This window comes from Triturus cristatus, chromosome 7 (genome assembly GCF_964204655.1).
Source record: "Triturus cristatus chromosome 7, aTriCri1.1, whole genome shotgun sequence".
In the NCBI taxonomy this organism is placed as follows: Eukaryota; Metazoa; Chordata; class Amphibia; order Caudata; family Salamandridae; genus Triturus; species Triturus cristatus.
This window is the reverse complement of record NC_140590.1, coordinates 966,400,933-966,428,454: the sequence shown is the minus strand read 5'-3', so window position 1 is coordinate 966,428,454 and position 27,522 is coordinate 966,400,933. Positions and strand designations below refer to the sequence as shown.

General features: G+C 45.2%; 1 protein-coding gene across 2 annotated transcripts in view; it reads right to left on the bottom strand.

Annotated features, from left to right (window-relative positions):
- Positions 1–6,155: 6,155 nt before the first annotated feature.
- Positions 6,156–27,522, bottom strand: part of SLC25A48 (solute carrier family 25 member 48) — a 327,922-nt gene continuing 306,555 nt past the window's right edge. The window contains exon 8 of one of the 2 annotated variants that reach the window (XM_085618001.1): positions 6,156–7,351. The gene's annotated coding sequence lies outside the window, so the exon portion shown is untranslated. The remainder of the gene's footprint in view (positions 7,352–27,522) is intronic. The other variant, XR_014966647.1, reaches the window with a different exon arrangement.

Below are 27,522 nucleotides of genomic sequence, written 5' to 3'. Positions count from 1 at the left end.
CATTGTAGATGCTTTGGTGGGGCCCTCCTATCTTTCCTAGCTGGTTTCAAAAAATGCCGGCGTATTCCCTCGAAAAAAGTTTTGTGGAGTCCAGTGGTTAGTGCATTGCCTGGCACAATAGCCATAAAACTCTCAAACTCCGATATAATTTTGGTCAGCTGTTTATCAATGCTATAAGTGACCTTATCATTGGTCTTAACCACACTCCACTTGAGCCTGCGCATATCGTTGGAGGGGAGTACTTCAGGTAGCATGAGTTTCGGCTCCTCTTCTTTTGTGTTACTGTTCTTCCACCAGCAATGCATTACACATAGAGGATTGTGGTCACTTTCTGCTCTAGATTCAACCACCATATCTTTTACAAATTGCCATAACCTCAAGCTACAGAGGACGTAATCAATCCTGCTCCTATGGCGGCCATTGTCAAAAGTGTAGGCCTCTTCCTTATCCCCCGGCGTCCTTCCGTTCAATGCCCTCAGACCTCTCTCGTAACAGAGGGCATTGACCTGCACTACGGCCTCTGTCCATCTTTTAATTGGTTCTAATTCGAGTCCAGGAATACCCCATAGCTGTTCTTCCTCAGGATCAAGTCCCCTACAAAGATCTGGGATTAAGAGTGGTTCAAAGGTTACGTTCAAATCCCCCACGGCAAGCACTACCCTCTCACTCGAGTGCTGGTCAATGAGGGAATCCAATATAACCAGAGCCCGCGTCCTTGTCCCTTTGGTCCCTCTAAGGTACAGATTGTAAATATCCAAATCACCCAGTGGGCCCAGGAATAATCTAACTAATTGAATGTCGGGAGACCCTGTTGGAAGCTCGCTAGCTGTCAAAAATAAATCTTGGCGTACCCAAGTTGTTAAGGCGCCCATGGGGCGCCATTTGGATCCCTTGGAGGCAGGAACATGGAAGTTCAGATAACCCAGCAAGAACTGAGGCTCACAGGACCAAGTCTCCTGAAAAAGGCAAACATCAAAGTTGCCAATGAATTGAACCCACTCCGGAGAGTCCATTTTTGCATTCAGGCCAGCAACATTCCACGAAATCATTGAACCCACCCCTGGTCCCAACTTTTTCACCTGGTAATTGGTTTTGGGGCTTTCTTCGTGTTGGATCTGGTACTCTGGGTGTATTTGTAAAGATGGGGCCCTAGTTGAGTTAAACTTCCCAAGCGGGGCAAGGTCCACTTCATCAGCTCCAACCATGGGCACAACTCCAGCTACAATGGGATCCCTTGAGGCCAGAAATTCTGGTCAGTCAAAGTAATCTGGGTTACAGGAACCATTGTAGTAATCAGAAGAGGGGATAATGAACCCAGGTGATAATCTCTTCCCTACCCAGTATTGCCTAGTTATATCGTCTTGATAAGGGGCCGAATTATAAAAATGGCCTAGGTCATACACCCCTATCCAAGACTGGTCCCCTAAAGGTGGACAATCACAGATAAAACGCACTAAGCGCCTATCTTGGAAGTTCACAATAATAGATTTGCCCACAACATCTTTCGGTCTGGATCCAACCCAGCTGACCCTTCTGACAAATAAAATCTTCCCGTTCAAACTGGCGGGGATTGGTCTATTCTTATTTAGCCAGAATGTCACTTTATTTTTAAGTTCATGGTAGGATTCAGACTTGCCACCTTTTCATTCAGGGACACCAGTTAGTACTGCAACGTAGGGGAGAGAAGCTGGAGGAAGATGAATATGAGCACTGGGAGATTTTACAGGTTTATCATGGGTCTCTGTACTTACACCTTCACTCATACCCTTGTTCTCCCTGTTAATATTCTCACTATTGTTATTGCTCCCAGATTCATTACTGGTTCGGCCTAGCCGTAAATTAGTTTTATTGGCATTGACCAGAACCTTGTGTGCATCAATCCCAATGCTATCCTTTGTGGTAGCAGTGGGATCAACAATGGGAATAGGTGTGGGGGTCAGCATGGGTGCGGCCAGAGCTACTGAATTAGAATTAGATTTTGCTCTCTCGTTTGTTACTAGTTTAATGACGTTTTTAAAGAGCAAAAATTGTCGAGCATCGTCTGTTCAAGACGTTCAATTCTTACATTGACCAATTTAATCCTTTCTAAGAGGGAGAGTATTAGTGATCGAACCACCTGTTCTATTTGGGCAATCACTTCACCTGGTTGTGACTGGTCAGGGGGGCATTTATTACCCCCCCCCCCCAGTTACTTGGCAGTCTCCCACTGGTAAAACACCAGGTACATTGGTAGGGTTTTCCAGTTTTTTAGAAATTTTCGGCTGCCTCCCTCCTTGGGTATCCCCACCTCTTTTCCTTTTTGGATTAGAAGGTCTTATTGGTTTCTTACTAGCCCGTGTCTGGGGACATACTACTTGAGATCTTATGGAACTTTCAATTACAAAGGCGACCTCCCCAGAGGCCTCGGTAATCCTCATGCTATCCTGTAAAATAATAGGGCTTGACTCAAGATCCCCAAGCTGGGATGGATTACTCTCTTCAAGCCCTACTGGCCTGATAGGAGATTTTGCTAATGCGAATAGCCCAATAGATGATCGTCTAGATTGCATTGACCCAGTGGAAAGTCACCGCTCAGTTATGGCGATTTCATGCTCTAGGACCGAAACGGCCCTCGTTATAAACTGATCTAAGGTACCAGTAACTGTCCCGCCCCCTCCAGTGCGCTTTCCCTTCCCTACCATTACCCAGCCGTTTATTAGAATGGGGACCTAGGAGCTTACTATGGGGTAACGAACTATAATGGAATGCAATGGCACATAAAAATAGAATTGGTACTGTTAAAAGTTCTATAAAGAACTTATGTAACTGATGTAACCACAGTGTTAAGCGTCACAATACACCCATGTATACAAGTATAAAATCCACGAGGTACACAGGGTAAAAGACACTGGAGTGGCGGTTCAGCAAACCAACACCCACCCTCTGCAGACCCAGTGAACAAACAATCACAGACCAAAAGTCTCGGCAATAGAGGAGAAACACCAAACAAACCACAGTACCTTGAAGGCACAAGTAAGGGGCCGGATTTAAGGGGGGGGGCCCAGCCCTGCCTCTTCCTGGCGTTGACGGGCGCGAGACGGGCCCGCCCTTGGCCCGGGCTTCGCGCTGCGGGTTTCGTATCGGGCTTAAATCCCTCCCCGGCGCTGCCTGATGATGTAATTGGGAGCCGCCCGGGGCAGGGAGTTCTGGGAGATGGTGTTTTGGTGGCCGTTTCCCTCACTGCAATGCGAAGCGTGTAGCAGCCCTCCAGGCAGGATTCCCCCGACAAACGCCGTTCCCCTCACGGCAGGACAAACAGCCTCAGGGATGTGGCAACAGGTGAGTTCAACGTGCGTCCCGCGCTGCGGGTTTCGTATCAGGCTTAAATTTCTCCCCGGCGCTGCCTGATGATGTATTTGGTAGGCGCCCGGGGCAGGGAGTTCTGGGAGATGGTGTTTTGGTGGCCGTTTCCCTCACGGCAATGCGAAGCGCGTAGCAGCCCTCCAGGCAGGATTCCCCCGACAAACGCCGTTCCCCTCACGGCAGGACAAACAGCCTCAGGGATGTGGCAACAGGTGAGTTCAACGTGCGATTTGCATTATGTGGGCCTCCAGGTCTGATTTAGAGTTTGGTGGACAGGTACACCATTGCAACAGTGACCTTGTCCACCAAACTCAAGGTCCTCCTGTATGCTTTCTAATTGGGTGGACCACCGGAGTAGGCGTAGTTAGAGGCAAGATATCCGACCATCGCTCTATTTAAAGTGGACTGTTTGATGGCTTCTTTTGCTGTCTGTCACCACTAGGTATTTCCTGGAGGTGAGGGGCAGTGAAAAAACAAAATTGACCCCCACACCATGGGAAAATTCTTCCACCATGTGTGGATCATTAGTTCGTTTTATTTTTCAAAAGCAAACTCCTGCATTGGGAGTTTGTTTTTAAAAACTGAAAAACTGTGGAAAAGTTTGACAGTCAGTTATGTTTGATGGAGCTGTCCTTCAAACTTTTCCTACATTGACAGAAGCCGCCATTACGGCGGATCCTGCCAATGCATCGAGATATCTGCTGGGCCAGAGGATATCTCTAATTTTGGCAGGCGGATTAAAGGCAGGATGGCAGACATTAAGCCCTCTGCCACCCTATCTGCGTTTACTCCATTTGCCAAGCCCTAAATATGGGCCTTTGTCTGCAGTGGCACAATGGGAGAAAAACAATAGTTGGTAATGGTACCCTGAGGGGTTGCCAATAGTATGCCTGGAAACTTGAGACTAGAGCAGTTTACCGAGCCTACTACTGCCAATGTTTGTGAATTTTAAAATGTAGTATATTTGCATCCATTCAATGAGTACTTCTCTGGGTCCAGATTTGCTCCTTTTTTGGCAAACCACTCAATATATATATATATTTAAGTTCCTTATGCAAAAAATTAACTAATTAAATCCTATTCGTCAAATCAGGATGATGAGCAAAACCAACCAACACAGACATAGCAGACCCACCTCATAGCCCCTAAAGCCAAATACGAACACAAGAATGCATTTATCTGGCAGGGGTCACCACCTAAAGCTATGCCGCTGGGGAAATGGTACTGAAGTATTTGCATTTATTGCCAGGTGTTGTCTAGCTAATGGAGCAGCACAAGTGCTACTAACATTTTAGAAAGTGTTAGTAATGCCAGTTTTGGTACTTCTGCTGTGGTGGTGGCATCATTTTGGAGCCTACTGACAATCTCATGACTGTATGAAGTAATGATAGGCAGCAATATACTCTGGGACAGATTATCTATGACATGTGTATGTGTTTTGTGCCTAGAGTTTATCCTAGTCAGATGTAAAACACAGACTTTTCCCAGACTTGCACGGCACAGAAGTACTCCACTACAAGACACACGAGCACGGGACTCCTGTATAGGTGGTATACTTTCAGATGTCCCGTACTTATACTTGAAGGAGCAGGAGCTGCCTTCATGCTTTGTTTTTCATGTAATAAAATGTTTGACAGGCACTTTAACAACCTCTGCTCATGTGCCCATAAATTATGCAAAAGTGATCTGAGTGTACACTGGACTGCATTAAAGTAGCCCTAGCCACAACTACGCTCCTCGTGATTGCACTTTGAAGATTAGGAGTGGGGCTGCGAAGGGACAAGTGGGGATGTGGCCTGAACACTGGTGATCCACACATTTATTGCCATGTTGCTGTCACCCTGTGCCACACTGCTGGAGCTGAAATGATGGCATTAAAACATCGAATACCGAAAATGCCAGCAGTGCACATGCAGTGCTGCGGCTCAATTTGGATGGCTACCTGCCTCCAAGAATACCCCCTCCTGTTCTTTTTATGGGGAAAGGCTGCTAGTCACTGCAGAACTGTTTCAGTGAGCATAACATATGTCCAATAATGTGACCACACAGGCATCCATGATTCGAAATTCCACAATCCTGACTGACTTTTGTATCCATTAGTGTATGCTGTAAAGGGACTGAGGGCACAATGGCAAGGATCAAAACAGACCTGCTTCATATGTTGATGGAGTATCTTCATACCACATGTTCAAAACTCTCTCCAGAAACATTGATGCCCTGAAAAAGGCACCATATCACCCGGATTCAGTTGATGGAGGGATTGTAATTTAGACAGATGGCTGACAAGGCAGGATCCAAGATGCCAATCACTCTCACTCTTTTAGAGGTTATTTATTTATGGAATGTGCCATTTGGTCCACAAACTGTTTGGGATCCCATCTGTACCTTGTCACACCTCCATGTGAAGTGAAGAATTTCAAAACAAATGGAAAACCATTCAACAGAATTCTAGTGTATTTGAGTCCACTCAATACACAAAGCATGCTAGATTAGCAAGTTTTAAATTTGAGTGATCTGTTGTGGAGAAGACAGCTGCACCTTTTCATTCAATGATAGAAACATAGATAACGTATGGTCACAGCATAAATACCTAGACACAAGCATGCAAAACCTCCTTACCCTTCCACCTCATCCCCTACCTTCCAGATAAAGTTACTGTTGCTCTTTTATCCTCTCTGTTGACGTTCTTAAACTGCATGGACCCATATTTTGACGAATAGCACCTAAATGCCTTCTGGTGCTCATGTCACTATATAAGAACGTTAAATAAATAAATAAATAAATAAATAAAATGTTAATACCAGCACAGACCAAAGTTCTGCACATTTTTAAAATGGCACTATCCTGTATTGTTCAAATGGTGTTATCGTGCTATTCATATTAATTTATTTAATAATTCATTTGCAAGTTTTGCAGCATGCTGGCAGGTCACCTCAAGGTGACTTTAAAATCTGTGGAGGAAGCTGTCAGGTCCAATCCATTATTACAATAAATACACATGTGCTCCAGTTCCTGTGGCATTGTAAGGATCAGAAGGGAATTCAGCTCAGAAGTCTTTGGTAAGTCTTGCACAGAATGATGGCTCATAGGAATGAGGTCTGGTCCCGGCCGAACGTGGTGATCATGTTGGTAGTTTGTAGTTCGATGCTATAAAGGTTCATCGAAAGAGTATAGTTATCAGACTCTTCTTGAACGGAAGGATGCTTTCACAGACAGGGGTCTCTGCACTTTGCCAGGTTTGTCTCCATAGCTCATTCTTCTGGATGTGTGGTAGACAGTGGGATGGGAATGGTTGAATCTCATATTTCTGGTTAGTTTGAAGTGCAGCACAAGTGTTGGGTATTCGCCATGCCTGTCAACCAATATGCTTTGTGCATGGTGAACCAAGTCTTGTACTTGTCCAGGATCGAAAGTAAATACCTTGGAGCTGATATTATGTTTAAGTTTAAGTAAAAGACAGAAAATAAAGAAAGTACCTTTATACTAATAATATCAAGGCAAAAATGCACACCCATATTGCCCCTGAATCAGAATCACAGCCTAACTCAAATGCTTGATTAAAATTTGAGTCTATAGAGATCCTCGTGTTGACTTTGGTATAAGTAGCATTCAGTAAAATAGCATTATTAAATGAAAACATGGCTTTGAGTTTACAACGTTACATAATTTGGTCACATAATTTGATGATTAATTTGCAAAACCCGTAGTTGTATATGCTGTTGTATTTTATAGGTGTTTTGTCATTGCGGCTATGTTCATGTTACCTGAGGTGCTCACTTTATTATGCGCAGTCAATACTGCCTTCACATTCACAGACGAAGATACAATGGTTTGACGCAAACGAGGCTGGATAGACTGGAAGACATTCTTAGCTGCAGGTGAGTCCAGACGCCATCTTCCCTGAAATCTTCATCCAACAAAGAGAGCTAATGACTGGCAAAGCTTCCTTTATTGAAGCAACCTGATATCTTCATCGATGAGAAATGATGTGTGATATGCCAAGGAACTTCTAAAGTGAGAATAAAACAGATTGTGTTAAACAGACTTAAAGTAACAGGGCTACAATGATTTTCCGTGTAATATTTTAATTTGAGCATTATACTCTTACAGATACGCATGTGTTTATGCAGTTTTGCAGAAGCATACACATATTCTCATATAAAACATGCATTAAAAACGTAGAACAGCCTTTGAAATTGACATGGTTTATCTCTATGTACCCTCTACCAAGCGATTTGCAGTGAAATTCTCTAACTATGCGTTCGAGTAATTTTACAGAAAATTAGCCGTAGCGTTCCGTTAATGTCACACCCATGTGTGTTCTACATATCAAAAAGATGGTACTTTTGATGTAAGAATGGGGCTGCATTTGCCATTAAGGAATGTCTCCCTGAAAAAAACCACTGGTGATGTGTGGTTGAAAGGCGCAATAAGAAAGAATTGGAAGAAGGGGTTACTCCTTCGTTTCCTGCCTTTCCAAACCCCTTTTCATCAACTAGGGAATTTTTCATCTCATGAATCCTCCCACATGCCAGACTAGATATGGACATTTAAAAGAGCACTCTCATAACCAAAGATGAAACCGTCGCTCCATCCCAGAGCCATACAAGGCACATACAAGGCACCACAAGGTGCACTGAGAGCAGAAAATCTACCAGAAACCAAGCTACCACATAAAAACAAACTTCATAGACGGGACAGAGTGGGAGACGTGAGGAATGTGCACGCACAGTATCCCTCAGAAAGATAGTCACCAAAGCCAAGTAACTTTCTGTTCTGATGGCTTCTTCTATGCACAGATTTCCTACCTCATGAATCAGTACCAAACCTGTACCCCATGGAGGTGAGTCTGAGAATCAGTAAAGACAAATCAGACCACACAGAAGGGTAGACACACCGCAACCTTCATCGAGAGGCAGATTATGCTGAAATACGTAAAGAAAAAAACAGGGGCCTACTACTACTCCAGAAAAGCAACTACAGCCTAAGGGTAAGTATAGGTACCAAAGGCAGAAACAACTTCAGTCCTACAGCACAGTTTGGCGGGCAGAATCAAACTCACACCTAGGGCATTAATTTATAGGGTCAGCAGAAAAACAAGGACTGCTGAAGCAAGTCCAGTAGAAGAAATCCTGGGCAGTGGGACCAAAATGCTTGCAAAGGACTCAGATTGTGCAAGGACCCGGGAAGCACAGAAGTGCAAAACAGTTCATGACAGGACCCGGGGTCAAATGCCACTGAATTTAAAGATGAGCAAAGACTGGAGGGAGTGTCGGGCCGAGTGGCAATCTCTACGATGACCATACTTGCCTGACTGACTCATTATTTTGTAAATCTCCCCCTTTTCCTCCCTGGTTCCTTGTTTCATAAATTACATACCCTGTCGCGAGAGCTCCTGTGGCACAGGTCTCGCAGATGGGTGGCCATTGCGAAAATCCAGTTCCCATCTGAGTGGGGGAACCTCGGGGCACCTAACTTTGAACTTTATTACCTGGCATCCCAGATACAGTGGCTTTCTTGCTGGACTGCTACTTGGGGGACATCAGAATGATTGAGGGGGGCGCTCCTCCTTCACTACCGCCACCACCGGGTGCAAGCCACCCTGACTTGCCATTCTTATGACGGTTGCCCTGCCATGCCTAAAGCACACACTACATCTTAGTAAGCAATTCCCCTGTATGCTCCGGCCATACCATTGCTTGGGTTTCCTATCCTGGAGGGCCACCTTGTTGGTAGCCGCTTCTGGAGTTGAGAGGAGGCTGATATCTATTGTATGGGAGAACTTCACTTCATGCCAATAGGCAACTATTGCCATACGAGGCTTTGGTGGAACGATATGCCCTTCCTGAGGGCCAGTTTCTCCTTTATGCTTCCCTCAAGGGGGGCGGGAGTGCTGAAGGACATGTGGGGAGCATGGAGCACCAAACTCGACACGCATCAGCTTCTGGGTGAGGGCCATAGTATAATTACTTAGCCTACTAGGGCAATCCTTGCACACACGCAGATTTCGCTTCTGCCATTGAGGGAGGTTTGGGAGGAAGATTTGGTAGACCGTTTCAGGATGGGGAATCTGACAGAGCACTGGTGTATCAAAAGAGGGTGTCTCATAAGACCCACCTCAAAGTCATCCAATTTTACATCCTGCATTACGCATCTTTCCCCTAAGCAAATCATATGGTTATTTCCAGGCACCTCCGACTTGTGCCCTAGATGTAGCACCTAGGCAGCTGATCTGAAACACAACTTGTGGGACTGCATACACTTGCACACTTATTGGCCCTCCATCATCATGCAACTAGAGCACCTCGTGGGCATCCTGAATCTTTCCACCTGGGATGTGGGCTCATTGGGCATTTACCCCAGACCACAAAATCGTAAGGCTGCTACTCGTTTCCTCGATTTAGCTCTTAGATTGGCAAAAAAGGTTGTCACATTCCATTTGAAGTCTCCCATTTCTCAGACCTCATCTCAGTGGTTGGCGCTGTTCACCAGATGGTGGAAGGCTGAGGCAGTGGCACTGCATAGGGAGGATGCATAAGGCATATATCGGGGCCCACTGGTGCAGGACTAGGAGACCTTACTTTCTCTACTACTCTATCCACAAATGGGACCTTCTGAGACTCTGATACATTATTAACTTGAGGACTGATAGTAGTGCCTACCTTCTTTTGGCCACAAACGTGACTGGCCCAGATCACGCAGCTGCCAGATTTGCCCCTTTCCTGTACTCATTCTCACTCTTCATGCGTTTCTGTTTAGGCTGGCCCCCTCCCCACCACCCCTTACTCCCGTAGCCTGTATGCCCCCCTGGCCCGCAGACGTCACATCTCAGCTTGCTTAGAGGGGCGACAACCCTTGAGTTTATTGTTGCTACTGTATACAACCACTGTGCCACTGAATGCATATAAAGTTATGTCATTGTTGAGTTGTATAGCTTTTTGGACAAAAACTCAATCAAAAAAATTATTTACAAAAATGAGCAAAGGCGGGAGGGAGCAAAGCTTTAAAACTTCATAACAATAATGTGCCATCAAGCACCAGGTGTTCATGGCACAAACACACTGCCATTTCCCCAAAACACTAAAGGCTAAACAGCAACAGTTACAGAGTCACCAAGGCAAAGACAGAATCTCCACCACCAATGACAGGGCACTATTTCAACAGCGTAGCAACCAGCAATCCACAAGACGTGCAAATCAGGAACCAGTGGATAAACACAACCTATGGCTCGTGCAAACGTAGCCAGAATGTGAAGGAATAAATCAAGCAAAGGAGTCGGCTTCATCTGCGGAGTATCCTACAGTAGACATCCTAACAGCCCACACATCCAGTCAAAGACAGACTCACGACCAAAGAAACAGTGACTGCATAGGACAAGCAGACACTGGAAAGAACATCAAAAGACACAGAAAAAGCAAGCAACAGGGTACACAGACGGCAAAAATACCATATGCATGGCAAACAAATCATAGGTAATCAACATGTACCAGGACCAACCACCAACAGACCCCTATAAAAGGAGAGATCTCACATTCAAGTGACCCTGAGCAGCCCCACTGAACTAAACATCAAAGCAACAGACAGGAACATCATTACAATCCATGGGTATAACAACACATCCCACTATGTGAAACAGCTGGAGAAGGAAATCACAGTTTGCTTCTTAACAAGACAATGGAACCAATTTTCCATGTAACACACAAGGCCCACTGGTCAAAGCCACTGGCACAGTGTTAGACAAACTGAACTCCCATCATGGGTCCACAGCTAGACCGCTACAGTACACCGCACAAGAGCAATTCTAACATGCATATAGCTCCAGAAGGTCACCTTCCTAATATAGCCACAGCATAGAAGGAACCAGGGAAATACAACAACCTAATGGAAAAATAAAATAGATACAAGAAGTTCTCTCAGTCAGAAAAAGGAAAACAGAACGATGGTACAGCTTCTTACTTGGAGCACACAACTCATCCCAATAAAGGCCTCTGCAGGAAAGGGCCCAAGTACTGCATACACACCATTATTAAAGATGAATGAAAGCTCACGACTCTATGAATATGACTCATATGCAACACCCTACGACAACAGGCAAAAGTGAGGCATATGGCACCAGTAATTTCAAGAAGGAAGTCACGCCATCCAAAGGAACCATCATCAGTATATATAAGGAGCACAACAAGGGAAAATACAGAAGAAAATATGCTAGTTAAGCTCACAGGACCAGAAGAAAATAATGTAGAATACTAAAGGGGACTGGAATTGGATGTACCATGGGCAAATGGGCATCTGATCCCTAAAGAAAAGGATGTGAGCCCTGAATATCAAATCCAGAAAATCGAGGCATGCAACTATCCAGGACAAAATATCAAAACGTAAGTAAGAATAGATTATCTCCACATATATGTACCTTGGAGATATATAGATATATACATATATATAATATATATTTATATATATATATATTCACAGAAACAAAACATAGGTTTCAGGGACGTTATAATTAGTTGGACATTTCTCTCGTACAAAACCATAGAAACTGCCCCATTATAGTTAGTTTACCTAACTATAACTCACGCACCCGCAATGCACTTCTGATGATGTCACATATTACATGATTCATGACATGGTCAGTGACATCACTGATGACATCACAAATCACATCACTGATGACATAATCCAGTGACTGTGTGTTTCTGTAAAGTTTAAATATGTTCTATATATATATATATATATATATATATATATATATATATATATATATATATATATATATATATATATGCCAAGGTGTATTGAAGAATGAGTAGGTGTATAAGTGTGTGGATGGAGGATTTTGTAGATGCATGACTGATTGTATGAGTGAGTGATTAAACATGTCTTACTGAATGCATGGGTTAGTGACTAAACTGTGGGAATGTCCGTATCAGTCTGTCTGTTGTTGTGTAAGCTGCTGCATGGGTTGGTCAGTAGCTACATGAGTGTCTATATGGGTGATGGATTGTTTGCCTGAGTATCTTTATGGGTGCCTGAGTGTGTGAGTGGGTGGGTGGGAGGTGTGTGACTGTGCATAGATGTGTGAGTGGTTGATTCACTGGGTGTATGGATTCAAGAGTGCATGTGCAAACAGCTGTATGGGTGGGTGTGTGTGTGTATGGGTATGTTGGTGAGAGAATGGATGTCTCAGTGGTACATGTCCAAGTAACTGCATATGTAAAAGGTAGTGTATTTGAAAGTTGGAGTATATAAATGACTAAACGTGAGAGTCAGTGATTGTGAGAGTGGCTGTATGGATGAGTGTGTACTTCTATCAGTGATTGTATATGAGAGTAAGTGTGCATTTGTTTCGGTTTGAATAAGTGATGTAGTGTGTGTATAACTGTATAGGTCAGTAAATGGAAGTGTAATTGATTCTTTGCATGACTGATTAGCTGTGTGAGTAACTCCATGGATGAGTGGTGGTGTGTGAGTGTCTGTAGGTGTCTGAGTGCTTATGATAGTGTTGTATTGATGAGTGACTGCATGCATGAGTGACTATATGGGTGAATGAGTGGATGTGTGTGTAGACCTAGGAATCAGTGTGTGCGTATGTAGTAACTGGTATTGGTGTGTCGATAGTTTGGCAAATGGTAGTCTGTATTTTACAGTGGGTGTATCAAAGGTTATATTAGAATGTGAGGAGGTGCATCAGATATTCACGTGGATGATGTCATCAGTGATGTCATTTGAGATGTCATCAGTGATGTCATCAGTGATGTCACTGACCATGTCATAAATGATGTAATATGTGACATCATCAGAAGTGAATTGTGGGTGCAGAACTAACTATAATGGGGCAATTTATATGGTTTTGTACGAAAGAAATGTCCAACTAACTATAACGTCCCTGAAACCTATGGTTTTTTTCAGGGAATTTCAAAGGTTTTTTAAATGCTAATTTCTAACTATAACATACCAGTCGTGTTTCCAGAGTGGTGGAGAAAGGTGAGCATGGCCTCCGAAACACCTCTTAGCAATCCCACTGTGTGGTATTTACTGTAGTTAACAGGAGGAGGAGTTAGCCCCCAACATCAACCTTTGGGCCAACTATCTCTTTTATTACCACCAGTAAGTGCCACACAGCAAGATTGCTAACTTCTTACATCAGGCCCGCCCCCTTTCTGCACCACTGTGCAAATGTGCCCCCTAGCATGTTGTAAGTTGAGGGGTTAAGTCCCTGTGAATCCTGAGGGTCCCTGGGGGTCAACTAGCCCACCAGGTACCTCCAAGAAGCGGCACAGAGCTGTGTTGCAGAGCGGTGTTCCGAGGCCATGCCCCTTTTTACACCTCTCTGCAACACATCTCATGGGCACTTACTGGAGTTACCTGGTGGGCTAGTTGGACCCAAGGGACCCTCGGGATTTAAGCGGACTTAATTAAATTAAATCCAAGGACAAGTTGCAAATAAAGGCTAAGCGGTTAGTCTACAAAAATATTATTAAACTGCCAAAAAGAAACTGGGAAGAAGACAAATGGAAGAGCCTGAGAAACACATTAAGCAATAGGGACATGAGGACTTTTTGGAACCTAATTAATACAGGTTCCATAGAGGGTAAATCAGCAATCGAACCAAATCTAGGGGCAGAAGTTTGGAAGGCCCACTTTCAGTCCTTCTATTCTAGGGGAGAGGGCAATGCAGGGCAAACTATACAAGAATGTTCCCACCAATAACTTTCTTGCTCCGATACCCCAGAAATCTCCTTAAAAGAGATAACGGATGCTATAAGCCGGGTAATTACTGCAAAGGCCCCGGATCTAGACAAGATCCCCGGAGATCTTTTTCGTACTGAACCTAGTATCTGTAGTGGCCATTCTAGGCGCCATATTGGGTGGGTCAGACGCCATACTAGGCGGAACCCGCGTGGCGTAATACTATTAATAAGAATGGGCGAACGGGCGCGCAGCGTTCGCGCGCAGCGGGCGCACCGTGGGCGCGCCAGAGGTAAGCCCGTTTGGGCCCTTTCGCATCCCGGTTGCTCCCGGTACTACAGGGCCGACTACTCCACACTTAGTATACTCCTGAGAAGAATTGTGTGCCTTGAACCACCATATGGCCCCAAGTAAACGATCTACTACGCGGTCATCTATCCAGCCCACTATATCTTGTGGCCTTCTTAATGTCCGCTCCCTTGTGAAGCACCATGCCGAAATTGCGTTACTAGTTGAGTCTGCTAAATTGGATATTTTGTTTCTAACAGAGACCTGGACCAGAACAGATAGTGGAGCGGAGCTGGGTTGGGCTTGCCCTCCGGGCTACTTTATAAGACATATTCCTCGAACTACGGGGAGGGGTGGTGGAGTGGGATTTATTTGTAGGGACACACTCTCCCTCTCACAGCTCGCAGTTAAACAAGTGACAGGATTTGAACTCTTGGGCTTCTCCCTGATGGCTCAGGGTGGCATAGTATTAGCAGGTCTTCTTTGTTATAGACCACCCTCCGGAATCACTTCTTCCTTCCAGCAATTTATTGACCTTGTTTATGACCTATCTAACTCACATTCTAAGTTCAAGTGTTGGGCGATTTCAATCTACGACCCTCAGGCTCACAAGAACTAGCCTTCAGAGAAATCTGCCAAGCATGTAGCAATATACAGCTAGAGATGCTTGTGCAGTGTTCTACTCATGTGAAGGGGCACACCTTGGACTTGGTCTTTGCGGACAAGAAGTTGGTCGTTATTAATGAGGTCATGGATCAATGCTGGACAGATCATGCTTTGTTCCTTATGTCCATCTTTGTGTCAGGAGAACAGCGTAGTGAAGATGGCCTGGCTAGGCATAAATTTAGTAGACAGTGGTCTCGTTTGTTAAGGGGGTCAAGTTTACCTTCACTACTGTCCACAACATTTGCGGTGGAGGAAACTGTGGATAAAAGCTATGCTGCTCTTAGTCAACAAATTCTGACATCATTAGACGAATTGATCCCTCTAAAGAGGATGAAGAACAAACCTCTGAGAGCCAACGCCTGGTTTACTAACGATCTTAGTCAACAGAAACTTCGCTGTAAGCAGGCGGAGCGTGCTTGGAGGAGAGGATACGGGGAATTGGATCGTGTGACGTATAGGCAGGCCTTGCGGGAATATTAAGTCCACTTAAGGATGGCCAAGGCAAAGTTCTTGGAAGATTCTTTGACCAAAGCCACTAATAAATCACAGACCCTTTTTAAACTGGTAAATAACTTGGCCAATCCTGCCTGCGCAGCACCAGTTACTGTAGTATCTCAGGAACTGTGTGACTCCTTGGCCTCTGCGTTTGAGGAAAAAATTAAGCTAATTCTGAGTGGCCTTTCGACCTCGGGCAACGTGGCCTCGGGAAAGCTTTCTCCATTGAAATCTCTCCACTCCCCAAGTGATGAGGAGGTTAAAGGGGAGCAACAGCAACTATCTTGCTTTCCTACCCCTTCCTTGGAGGAATTCTATACACTAGCTAATGGTGTGTCCTCAGGTTCCCCACTTGACCCTTTGCCACACAAGATATGGAAGGCTCTCCAGACAGAACTGCTACCTCCGCTGCATACCATGTGCTGCCAGTCATTGGCTACAGCTTCGGTCCCTGACAGCTGGAAGCTGGCAATAGTGACACCCTTGTTAAAAAAGACTTCTTTGGACCCGCTATGTCCAGCTAGCTATAGGCCTATCTCGTTGCTACCATTTCCTATAAAAACTTTGGAGAGGCTGGTCACAAGAACTCTATCTAACTTCCTGGAATCCAACTCATATCTGGATGCAGTCCAATTTGGATTTAGACCAGCGCATGGGACCGAGACCGCCTTGATTACCGTGTTGGATGATATGCGAACGCGTGTCGACACAGGTAAGGCAGCATTTTTAGTGTTGCTGGACATGTCGGCCGCGTTCGACATGGTGGATCATGCTGTCCTTTTGGACCGCCTTCAGAGAGTGGGTGTTGCTGGTTTGGCGTTAGGCTGGCTAAAATCTTATCTTGGTAATAGGCAACAAGCGGTTGCATTACCACCTTTTTGCTCAGCCATACGTCAGGTGAAGCAGGGTGTGCCACAGGGGTCCGCAATCAGCCCGATCCTTTTTAATCTTTACCTCCGACCCCTAATCAGTTTGATAAAATCATTCGGCATTTCAGTTATCAACTACGCCGATGATACGCAACTGATTTTTTCTGTTGAGGGTAAGGAGGCGGTCTCGAGGGACACTTTTCATCAGTGTATGTCGGAAAAAGCAGAATGCCTTCGGTTTAATTTGCTCTAATTTAACGGGGCAAAAACCAAGGTGCTTTATTGCTCCTTGGACCGGCCTTCTCGCCCGCTGCCAGGGGATTTCTGGCCGGCTTCTATTTTGGGCACTGTGACAGCTGCTGAGTCGGCTCGTAATCTGGGGGTCATGTTTGAACCTAGTCTGCAGCTTGACGCCTCTGTAAACAAGACCACAGCAACGTGTATGGGCTTACTTCGAGCCCTACGTAAAATCCTGCCGTTGCTCCCCCTGGGAGCCCGAGCAGAGGTGGTGCGTAGTACTATACTCAGTAGACTAGACTACTGTAACGCACTGCTTCTGGGGGCTCCCAAGTTTTTGGTAGCTAGGTTGCAGAGGGTTCAAAACATGGCAGCCAAATTGGCCCTAGCCCGACCACGCTCCGCGTCATCCTCAGCAGCATTATTCGACCTTCATTGGCTGCCTGTCCAGCAGCGTATTCTTTTTAAGGCCGCATGCATTGTTTTCAGGGCGTTGCATGGGCTGGGACCTCTGCCACTCCAAAACCTCTTTTTTTGGTATCAGGCTGCTAGACCCCTAAGATCCTCCTCGGCGTTCCTGATAAAAGTTCCTAAATTTGTCAGAGTGAGGATGGGCGGCCGCGCTTTTGGCTTTGCAGCAGCTAAGTTGTGGAATACCCTTCCACTGTCGCTAAGGAGTAAGCAAGATCTAACTTCCTTTAAAAAAGAATTGAAGACCTTTCTTTTTCCAAGAGCAATGTAGTGCATTAGATCTGATGATCCGTTGAAGGTCAAGCGCCAGGATACCCTTGGGGTGGCAGTCGCGCTCAACAAGAATATAATACATACATACATACATATCTGGGCCCCGTACTTATGGACCCTATTCAATGCTATTCTCCAGGGAATGGCGATCCCTACGACTTGGTTGGGGGCAGAAATCATCCCATTCTATAAAAAGGTCTCAACCCTCCATCCCGCAAACTATCAGCCCATCAGTCTCATTGATGTCACCCAGAAAATATACGCACAAGTGCTGCTGGACCGATTACAGAATTGGATGGAAGAATATACTATTCTTAGCCCATATTGGGCCACTTTTAGAGCAAAAATGTCCACTATCGACCAAATCTTCAGGTTGCAATTACTGCACTGGAAGACAGTGACCTTGGAGGTTGGCAGCCTCTATATGATCGTTGTGGACTTAAAATCAGCATTCGATTTAGTTCCAACTGAGAAATTATGGGATATCCTTTTAGACCTGGGTGCCCCCCGTATCTTTGCCACCATTTGAAAAGACTACATGAACATAACTTTACCCAAATTAGGCATGGGAAAAATGGAGAGCTTACTGACCGCATACCTTTAGACAGAGGTTTTACGACAAGGGTGCGTATTGGCCCTGACCCTCTTCTGTTTAGTTATTACAGGCCTAGTGGAGGCCATGACAACTAGGGGTGGGCGGAATTTGCGAAATTCACTTTTGCAAATTATCGCGAAAATGTTAAAAATCTCCACAAACATGCGGAAATATCGCGAAGATGCGGAAGTTTTTTTACCGCCCGTTCGCGGTATTTTCTGCGTGGTCGCGGCTCGCCAACTTACCCATGCGGCTGCTTGCGGGTGCGGCCATCTTGTTTTCACTTGTCTCGCGGTGCATGATCACGAGAAGAAAGACGTGATCGCGTGACGCATGACGTTACTGCTGGCGCGAACTGTCGCGAGACAGCGCAAATGGCTACCAACAATCCAACATCTCGTGGAGAACGCGACCGGATTGGGAAAACTTGTCGGCGAACGCGGGGATTCAGGTAAGGCGATCGTGCGCACGCGAGAATGTATTATTTTACAGCGCGAGCAAGTAAAAAATTTCCGGTAAAATGCGGATTGCGGAAATTTTTACATTTTCGCGCTCTCCGCGGAACGCGAAAATGTCAAATTATCGCAATTTCCTCGAGCGGAACAGAATTTTAGCCCAGGCCTAATGACAACAGGGAGGCACATAGATGCTCCAAGGTTGGCGAACCGCAAGGTACCAGCCTGATGTTCACCAACGATACCCTCCTGCTGTCAAAGTCCCCTATGGAAATACAGAGGGCTCTGGACACTTCCCACTCATTTTGCAAGAGTAGGGGCCTGGAGATAAATACTCAGAAAACTAAATATATATGGGGGCATATTATCAAGAAACAGAGTTAAAATTATCGCCGCTTTAGCGGCAGAAAACTGCCGCTAAAGCGCCGATAATGGGCTTGATAATATGCCCTTGAGAATTTCCATAGAAGCCCATGTTTTGTGACAATATGGGCTTCTATTGGAATTCTCAAGTGCATATTATCAAGCCCATTATTGCAGCTTTAGTGGCAGTTTTCTGCCGCTAAAGCAGCGATAATTTTAACTCCATGCTTGATAATATGCCCCTTAGCTTTTAATGCAGGGTACTCTACACAACCCAATCCCCAGTTAGATGGGGAATTTTTAGAGAAAGTTTCTGTTTGTGAATACTTGGGATTGTCACTCACCGAGAAAATGGAGTGGAGTGTACAAATAAAGAAGGCAAGTTTAAAATTGGCCCAGACAACGGGGGGTTAGCAAAGATGCAGAAGAAGTGTACATATAAAATGATTGGGCCGGTGTTGGAAATATATAAGGTACAAGGAAGAGGAGCTGCTTTGTATGGGGCAGAAATCTGGGGCCATCGGCCACCTGACCATCTTTCTAAGATTGTGAATTCCTTTGCCAGACAACTCCTGGGTCTCCCCAAAAGTACACCGCTCACGCCGCTTCGAATGGATCTTAGAGTTGGCCCGATTGCAGAAGAGGTCGCTTTCAGACCCTTGGTATTTTGGCGTCGCCTATGAAGCTCCCCAGAATTATCTGCTTACAGAGAGGAACTGAGGGAAGTGGTAAACCTAAAGGGAGCAAGTAAATTTCCATGGTTGGCCCATATTAAAAACTCTCTAATTTGAATGGAAATGGATGATTTATGGGCTAATGCTGGAGATAGTTATTCGTTAACACCTAGGAAGGCCCTATCAAAGAACTACAAGGAATACAATCTCACCCTATTACAGAGAAGTCCCGTGACTGGCATACTGACGGCTTCCTTCTTAGAAGTAAAACTGCAATATAGGTTAGAACCTGTCATTGATGACATACAGCCAGTCCTTGCCAAAAAGTTATATCTGCAGTTTAGGCACGGCACACTTCCCGTACGTGCTTTTACAAATAATTGGGGGGGCAGTTCGACCAAGGGTTGTCCGATATGTACTAACATACCGGAGTCGGAGCAACAAGTTACAAGAAAGCGAGACACAGATGGCTACTGCAGTTATGCAGAAACCTCGGAACATCTCACTGCGCACAGGCTTTCAAGATAGTAAAATACGACACTAATATGCCTATTGCGTATTCTGTTTCCCGCTATCTGTTTTCAATGTGGTGCGCACACCGAGATTTTTTAAAGACAGGGCTAGCTCAATTAAATCACCCTACTCCTTCATTGTGATTGGTTGCCTCATAAATCTGATGTTATCATATATTATGTGTCACAAACGTGTACTTTTAAATATTTATTATACTTTTAAACTTTTTAGGAAATTTCGAATAACATTTTAATGTATATGCTTTTCACTAACGGAGATCTTGAATTGCTTGGATTGTGTTACACTTGTTTTTTAACTGTCCTTTTATGGCCTTGTCAGGCCGAAATAAAGAATTTCTTGACTTGAGATATATATATATATATATATATATATTCTCTGAAAAAACCATAGGTATCAGGGGTGTTATAGTTAGCTGGACTTTTCACTTGTACAAAACCATTGAAATTCCCCCGTTATAGTTAGTTGAGCTAACTATAACTTGCGCGCCCGCAATGCACTGCTGATGACGTCACATATTACATCACTCATGACATGGTCAGCGACATCACTCATGACATCACTGATGACATCTCAAATGACATCACTGATGACATCATCCAGTGAATGTGTGTTTTTCTGAAAATTAAATATGTTTTATATATGTATATCTCAAGGTCGATGGAAGAATAAATGGGTATATAAGTGTCTAAATGGATGATTTGTTTTTGAAAAATTTATTGTGTAACTGACTGATTAAGTGTATCATAGAGAATACATGGCTTAGTGAGTAATGTTTAAATATGTAAATATCTGTATCAGTCTCTCACTCTGTGTATAAGTGGCTGCATGGGTTGGTGAGTAGCTACATGTGTGTCTATATAGGTTATTAGTTGGTTTTTTGAGTATCAGTCTGAGTGTCTGCATGGTTCGGTAAGGGGGTATTACGTACTGCATAGGTGCATGAATGAGTGACTCACTCTTTGTATGTGTTGAAGACAGCATGTGTGCAGGACTGTATGGGTGGATGAGTGTGTGTATGGGTGTGTTAGTGAGTGAATGACTGTCTCAATAGTGTCTTTATGAGTAACTACATATGTTTTAAACTAGTATATGTGACTATTGGTGTATATAAGTGAGTATAGGTGAGAGTGAGAGATTGAAAGAGTTCCTGTATGAATAAGTATGTGTTTCTATAAGTGATTGTTTAAAAGACTAAGTATGTGGAAGTTTCCGTAGAAGTAAGTGTGGTGGTGTGTGTATAACTGTATATCCAAATAAATGTGTTTGATTCTTTATTAGCATGAGTGACTATGTGTGTGAGTAACTCTATGGATGAGTGGCATTGTGTAACAGGATATATAGGTGTATGAGTACACATGATGAGTGAATACATGTATGAGTGACTGTATAGGACTGTTGGTGAATGAGTGGATGTGTATGTGGATCTTAGAATTACTGAAGAGGTTGTTGTAACTGGTATTGGTATGTCCATTGTTTTGAAAAGTTTAGTCTCTATTTTTGAATGTGTGTATCAAAGGTTATATTAGGGTGAGAGGAGGTCTGCCACTCTATCACAAGGATGATGTCATCAGTGATGTCATCAGTGATGTCATTTGAGATGTCATCAGTGATGTCATGAGTGATGTCACTGACCATGTCATGAGTGATGTAATATGTGATGTCATCAGCAGTGCATTGCGGGCGCGCGAGTTATAGTTAGCTGAACTAACTATAACGGGGGAATTTCAATGGTTTTGTACAAGTGAAAAGTCAAGCTAACTATAACACCCCTGAAACCTATGGTTTTTTTCAGTGAATTTCTGAGGTTTTGTAAATGCTAATTCCTAACTATAACGTGCCTGAAACCTATGGTTTTTTCTGTGAATTTCAAAGGTTTTTTAAATGCTAATTTCTAACTATGCCTACAGAGATAGGACATGTGAAGAAAGAAGAAAAAATGCACAGAAAGAAAAAAAAGAAGTGCAGAAAGAAGCAACAGAAGTCCTCAAAGACGAAGAAAAGTGCAGGAAGAAGGATAATGTGCAGAAAGAACAAAAAGAAGAGCAGAAAGAAGCCTTGTTGCAAAATCATCCTGTACCCTCAACTTTTTCAGACGGATACTGATGGTAACTGAGTCTGACTAACCAGTCCTAGAGCCAGTGCTATGTTAAAAGACACTTAGAATACAGTGAAAACACCTACATACACTAGGGAACATTATGCGTTGGGGTCCCCCTGTGATTAGCATGACCTCCTCTGTAAGCCCCTAGTATATAATAGGGCAGGGGGATTAAAACTACCTCTTAAAACAGGCCACAGGGCGTTTTTGCACACGTTAACTCAGGCCCCGTACCCTCCCTTCACCACTGTGTAAACACGCCCTGTGTCCGTTTTTAGTTGGGAGATTAAGTTCATTTGAATCCTGAGGGTCCCTAGGGTCCAACTAGCCCACTAGGTACCTCCAGTAAGTGCCACAGAGCTGCGTTGCAGAGAGGTGTAAAAAGTGGCACGGCCTGGACCACCTCTCTGCAATGCAGCTCAGTGGCGCTTACTGGAAGCACTTGGTGGGCTAGTTAGCCCCCAGGGGCCCTCAGTATTGAAGGAAAATGATATCCACAATTTAAAACGTGCCATAGTGCGTGTTTGCACACGTCACCTCAGGCCCCGTCCCCTCCCTTCACCACCGTGTAAACGCGCCCTGTGGCTGTTCTAGGTTGAGAGATTAAGTCCCCTTGAATCCTAAGGGTCCCTAGGGTCAAACTAGTTCACTAGGTACCTCCAGTAAGCACCACAGAGCTGCGTTGCAGAGAGGTGTAAACAGGGGCTTGGCCTCAGAACACCTGTCTGCAGCGCAGCTCCCTGGTGCATACTGGAGATGCCTGTTGGGCTAGTTGGCCCTCAGGGACCCTCACTATTGAAGAGGAATTAATTCCCCAACTTACAACTCGCCAGGGGGCTCGTTTGCAGAGTGCTGCAAGGAGGGGGCATGGCCTCCGGCACGATGCCAGTCTTTTATTTATTTTAATTTTTTAAGAAGGGGGGCTGTGTGGTTCCCCTTCTTATTCTAATTTATTGGCCCTGATGACCCCATGTTGTAAATTGAAACAACGATGTGATTAAGCATTTACTAAAGACATTAATTCCCTTATGCAGATCATGTTTTCTCCGTTATGTTGACCGAAGTTCGGACTCCATTTTGTATTGTTATGCTTCCACGTGTTACCCACGAGAAGAGTCCAACCTCTGTGTTAGTTGCTCTTGTAATCTGCCTAGTAACAGTCTATAAATAGCTCCTTTGTCCATCTGGCACATGCCCAGACTTGACCACATCTGTTATCAGTTAGCCTTGCTTGACCATGTTTTCGCGGGCTCAAGGAGTGTGTTAGCTCCACCCACATATTGATTCAGTATCGAAAATGACCATAAATGGTAATGTTCTTCGGCCTCATGTTGTATCCACCCACTTATGAGCCCCTCTATTGTGTATAAAAGGGGACCATGTACGTAAGTTCTTTGTGCTACTCTATGCAATACTGAAGAGTGTTGTGTGGATTGTAGGACCACCCTTAAGGGTTAATAAATGCTGTCTTTGTACTTTGCAGTTTCCGTGCCAACTTCCTTATAGATTCCATTACAGGAGAGCGAACCCTTGTGTCCTGCGGGCATAGCTGGGGCCTGTATTCATCAATTAGCGCCCGTCACGTGGGGCTCATCGGCGACTCGGATGCTCGAAGGACTGGTCGCGACGAAGGTGAGGAATTTGGCCGGGGACGTGATCACTGCCAGCGGCGTCTTAGCCCTGGCATCCCGAGGTTTTTCTTCCTTCCCTTCCGAGCTGACCGTCTGGGTGGCGCCGGTCCTCGACTGAGACCTCTTCTGTCGGTCCTGCCGTGAAAGCCGTTTGGGCGATTGTGGAGCTTGGCAGTTGGAATCTGGACTCTTGATTGGTAAGAACCGGTGTACGGTACTTGCTCCGAGTTTTTGAAGCCTGATCTGGCTATTTGAGTTTGATTTGTGATGACTAGTCATATTTTGTATTTGTCTTTGTGAAAATATATGCGTTGCAACACATATAGGCAGGTAATGTGGAGAGATTTCTCCGGAGCTGTGTAACTTTGAACGGCGCAACGATTAAGTGCCATTTTCTCTATAATATTGCATATTTTGCATTATTCCTGAGCATGCCTGCTTTCAGCGCACTCCGTAAGTGGTGTTGCTGTTTCGGAAACCGGTTGAACCTCGAGGAATCTGCTCCAGCTCCCCCAGAGGGGACTCCTAATAGGGATATGTATGTGAAGCATGGTCTTTCTTCCATAATGTACAGCACAGTATGGAGGAAATATACTAAAAAAGATCCTGAGTTGCGATGGCCTTTGTATGGATCGTTTGATATACGTAAGATTGAGTATGTGGAACAGTGTATGTGTAAGCGGCGTGCTCGTCAGGATATGTTTGAGTGTGTGCGGTTGTGGGTGAAGGAGGTGCGTGAGCGAGAGAAGCGTGAGAAAGCGCTGTTCGATAAAGAACAACGGAAGAATGATCATGTGCGGGCACAGGAAGCGAGGCGTCGGGAGGACAAAGAACAAACGGAGAGGCAAGAGAAAGAGCGTAGGCTGCAAGTCTCGGGTCAATATGCTGTTCGGCAGCCACTTTATCCTGTCCTTAATAATCTTGATGATGATTTTTATTTACTAGATCGCTCTCCGCCCCCTTATGTTGGCGCATCTGCACCGAGGCCACAAGATTCTGTCCCGGGTCCGGGTAAGGTAGATACGCGGTCCATGTTATCGGCTGAGCATATGGCTGAGCTTCGGCAAATTTCCTTCCGTGCACTTAAGGGCAAGGTGTCCGTGGATGAATTGTTCCATACTTGGGGGTCGTGGCAGGATAGAGAGAGATTGTATTTTTTGAGTCATTTCGCTGAGGAAGTGATTGCTGCTTTTCGGAAATATTCTAGTGTCTTTGAGCCTGAAGAAGTGACATCGGATGCTAAAGCATTGCATGATGGTGTTTTTTCTCCCTCTAAGGCTCCTGATACGGCTCGACGGCTATTTGCCTTGCGGGACGCGGTGCTGGCCCATAAAGAAAAAGCGCGCCAACGAGCAGGGGAGGAGACGCAGTCGGATTCGTGTACCGCAGAAGGCCACTCATCCACCTCTCAATCAGATAAGAGCGATCTAGTGCATGCTAAGCCAATGCGCGAGGCGGCGCCTTTGTATGTTCCTCCTAAAGGAGCGGGGACTAGCTCGGACATTACCTCCGCCGATGCTAAGGGATATTTTGTGTATAATTGGGTTTATACTCCGTGGCATAGAGCTGATGTTATGGCATTAAAGAATGCGCTGCCTGACCCCCGCAAGAATCCAGCGGCCTTCTACGAAGAAGTCGAGGGGGCCTTGAATTCTTGCGTTATGACTTTAGCAGATATAGACCTGTTCTTTGGCCTTATTCTACCACCGGATATGTGGCGATCTGTCCGAAAGGTAGATGATATAGTTGCCTTTAAGGCCCGGTGGTCTGACCTTGAGGATGAGGATAGGGAGCGGAAGCCCGCGCAGAAACCGCCCCAGAGTATTTTAGATCTCCCTGCTGCTATTGTGGCTAAGCTGAAGACAATTATCCCCCCCAAAAAGATTGACTGGAATATGTTAGCTGCATGTAAACAGAAAGTTGACAAGTCAGTTGCGGACTTCTTTACGCGCTTTGAGGAGACGTTTCATGATTTTAGTGGCCAGTCGCTTACTGACGATACGGGCCGTCACCTTTTTGCGGATAAATATGTGGCTAATCTGCTGCCGGCAGTTGCGGCCCGTTTAAAAGCGAGTGAAAGTTCTTGGTCTTCCGCTACACCGACAGCCCTCCTGACTATCGCCCAGTATTATGAGCGTCAGGAGCAAGAAGCGAAGGGCCAGGAAGAAAAGAAATCGAAAGATTTGAAAACTAAGGTGATGTTGGCACAAGTCTATGGCCCGCCCCGACGGGGTAGTAATAGAGGTAGGGGAGGATCTTATGGTCCTCCCTCGGGCCGATCTGATTTGAATAGGAACCAATGTGCGTATTGTAAGCAATCGGGTCATTGGGCTAGGGACTGCCCGGTGTTGCATGCATCGCGTCAGGGGCATACCCACGGTGGCCCGCGAGGTAGAGGGGGTTTCTCGACCTTTCGAGGGAATTCTAACGAACAGGCTCGTTTTGACTCTGCTGGGCAGCACCGAGATAGATCAAATGTTTTCGATCGCCAGCATCAGTATCAAGTGTCAGGGATTGACCGGTCGGGGTACCATGACTCTCAGCATGCATAGGGATGCGTTGGATGGGGGTTAGAATCAGTTGAGGTGCCGGTCGATCAGAAGGGCCCTTATGTATAGGCTGAGGTTTTGGGCTCTACGGATCAGTTCCTAGTGGATACGGGAGCGACACGTAGTGCACTGTCTAAGCAATTGGTTCCGGGGGCTCCCCCATCCGGCTTAATGGTCACATCGGTAGGGTTTGACGGTACACTCTCCCGAAGCCCTCTTTCGCAGCCCCTCATGTTTAAGGTTGATTCCTTTTCTGCACCCTGTCCGTTTCTGCTTGCCCCGTACACACCGGACAACATTATGGGTCTTGATATGTTAAAGCATTTTAGGGCTACGATCCGCTGCTCCCCTGCTGGTGTGCGGGTAATATTGAATGACAATTACCCCCGATCTGAACGGATGTGTGCGATGTCAGAGGATGCGCTGTTAGCTACCCTCCCTCGTGCTTTGTGGGCAACTTCGGATACTGATGTGGGACAAATGGTGATTCCACCGGTCCACATTAGCGTCCAGGAGGGGGCGGTGTTACCACGCCTCCCACAGTACCGTATTTCCCAGGAGGGTGAGGAGGCTCTCATACAGATAGTGCAGGATTTAATGGCGGTAGGGGTAGTGGAGGAAGTCCCCTACAACATTTGTAACAGTCCGACTCTTCCCATACTGAAAAAGGATACGGATGCCAGAGTTTATCGGTTTATAATTGATTTGAGAGAAGTGAACAAGATCGTGATACCTCAATACCCAGTGGTTTCCGATATCACGACGTTGCTTACTTTGGTACCACCTACGGCGACTATGTTCTCCGTGATCGATTTGAAGAATGCCTTCTTTTCCATTCCCATTCACCCTGATAGCCGATATCTTTTTGGGTTTACATTAAATAATAGATCTTATCGTTTTTGTAGGATTCCCCAGGGCTACACAGAAAGCCCTAGCATTTACAGTCAGGCTTTGAAAAGACAATTGGATTCCTTTGTTCTGCTCGAGGGGGTCGCCCTCATTCAATATGTCGATGACATCTTGCTGGCGGCTGACACCCTGGAGTTGTGTGAAAAAAGTACGTTATCCTTACTTTCCTTTTTAGCATCCCACAATCATAAGGTATCTAGGAAGAAATTGCAATTCTGTAGACCAAAGGTGACTTATTTGGGTCACCTTTTGTCTAAGGAGGGACGTGCACTCACACCGGATCGTATCCAAGTAATTTTGGACACACCGAGACCGTCCACACAGAAGGATGTGCGTGCATTTCTGGGCCTTGTTTCTTTTTGTAGACAGTGGATATTGGGGTTT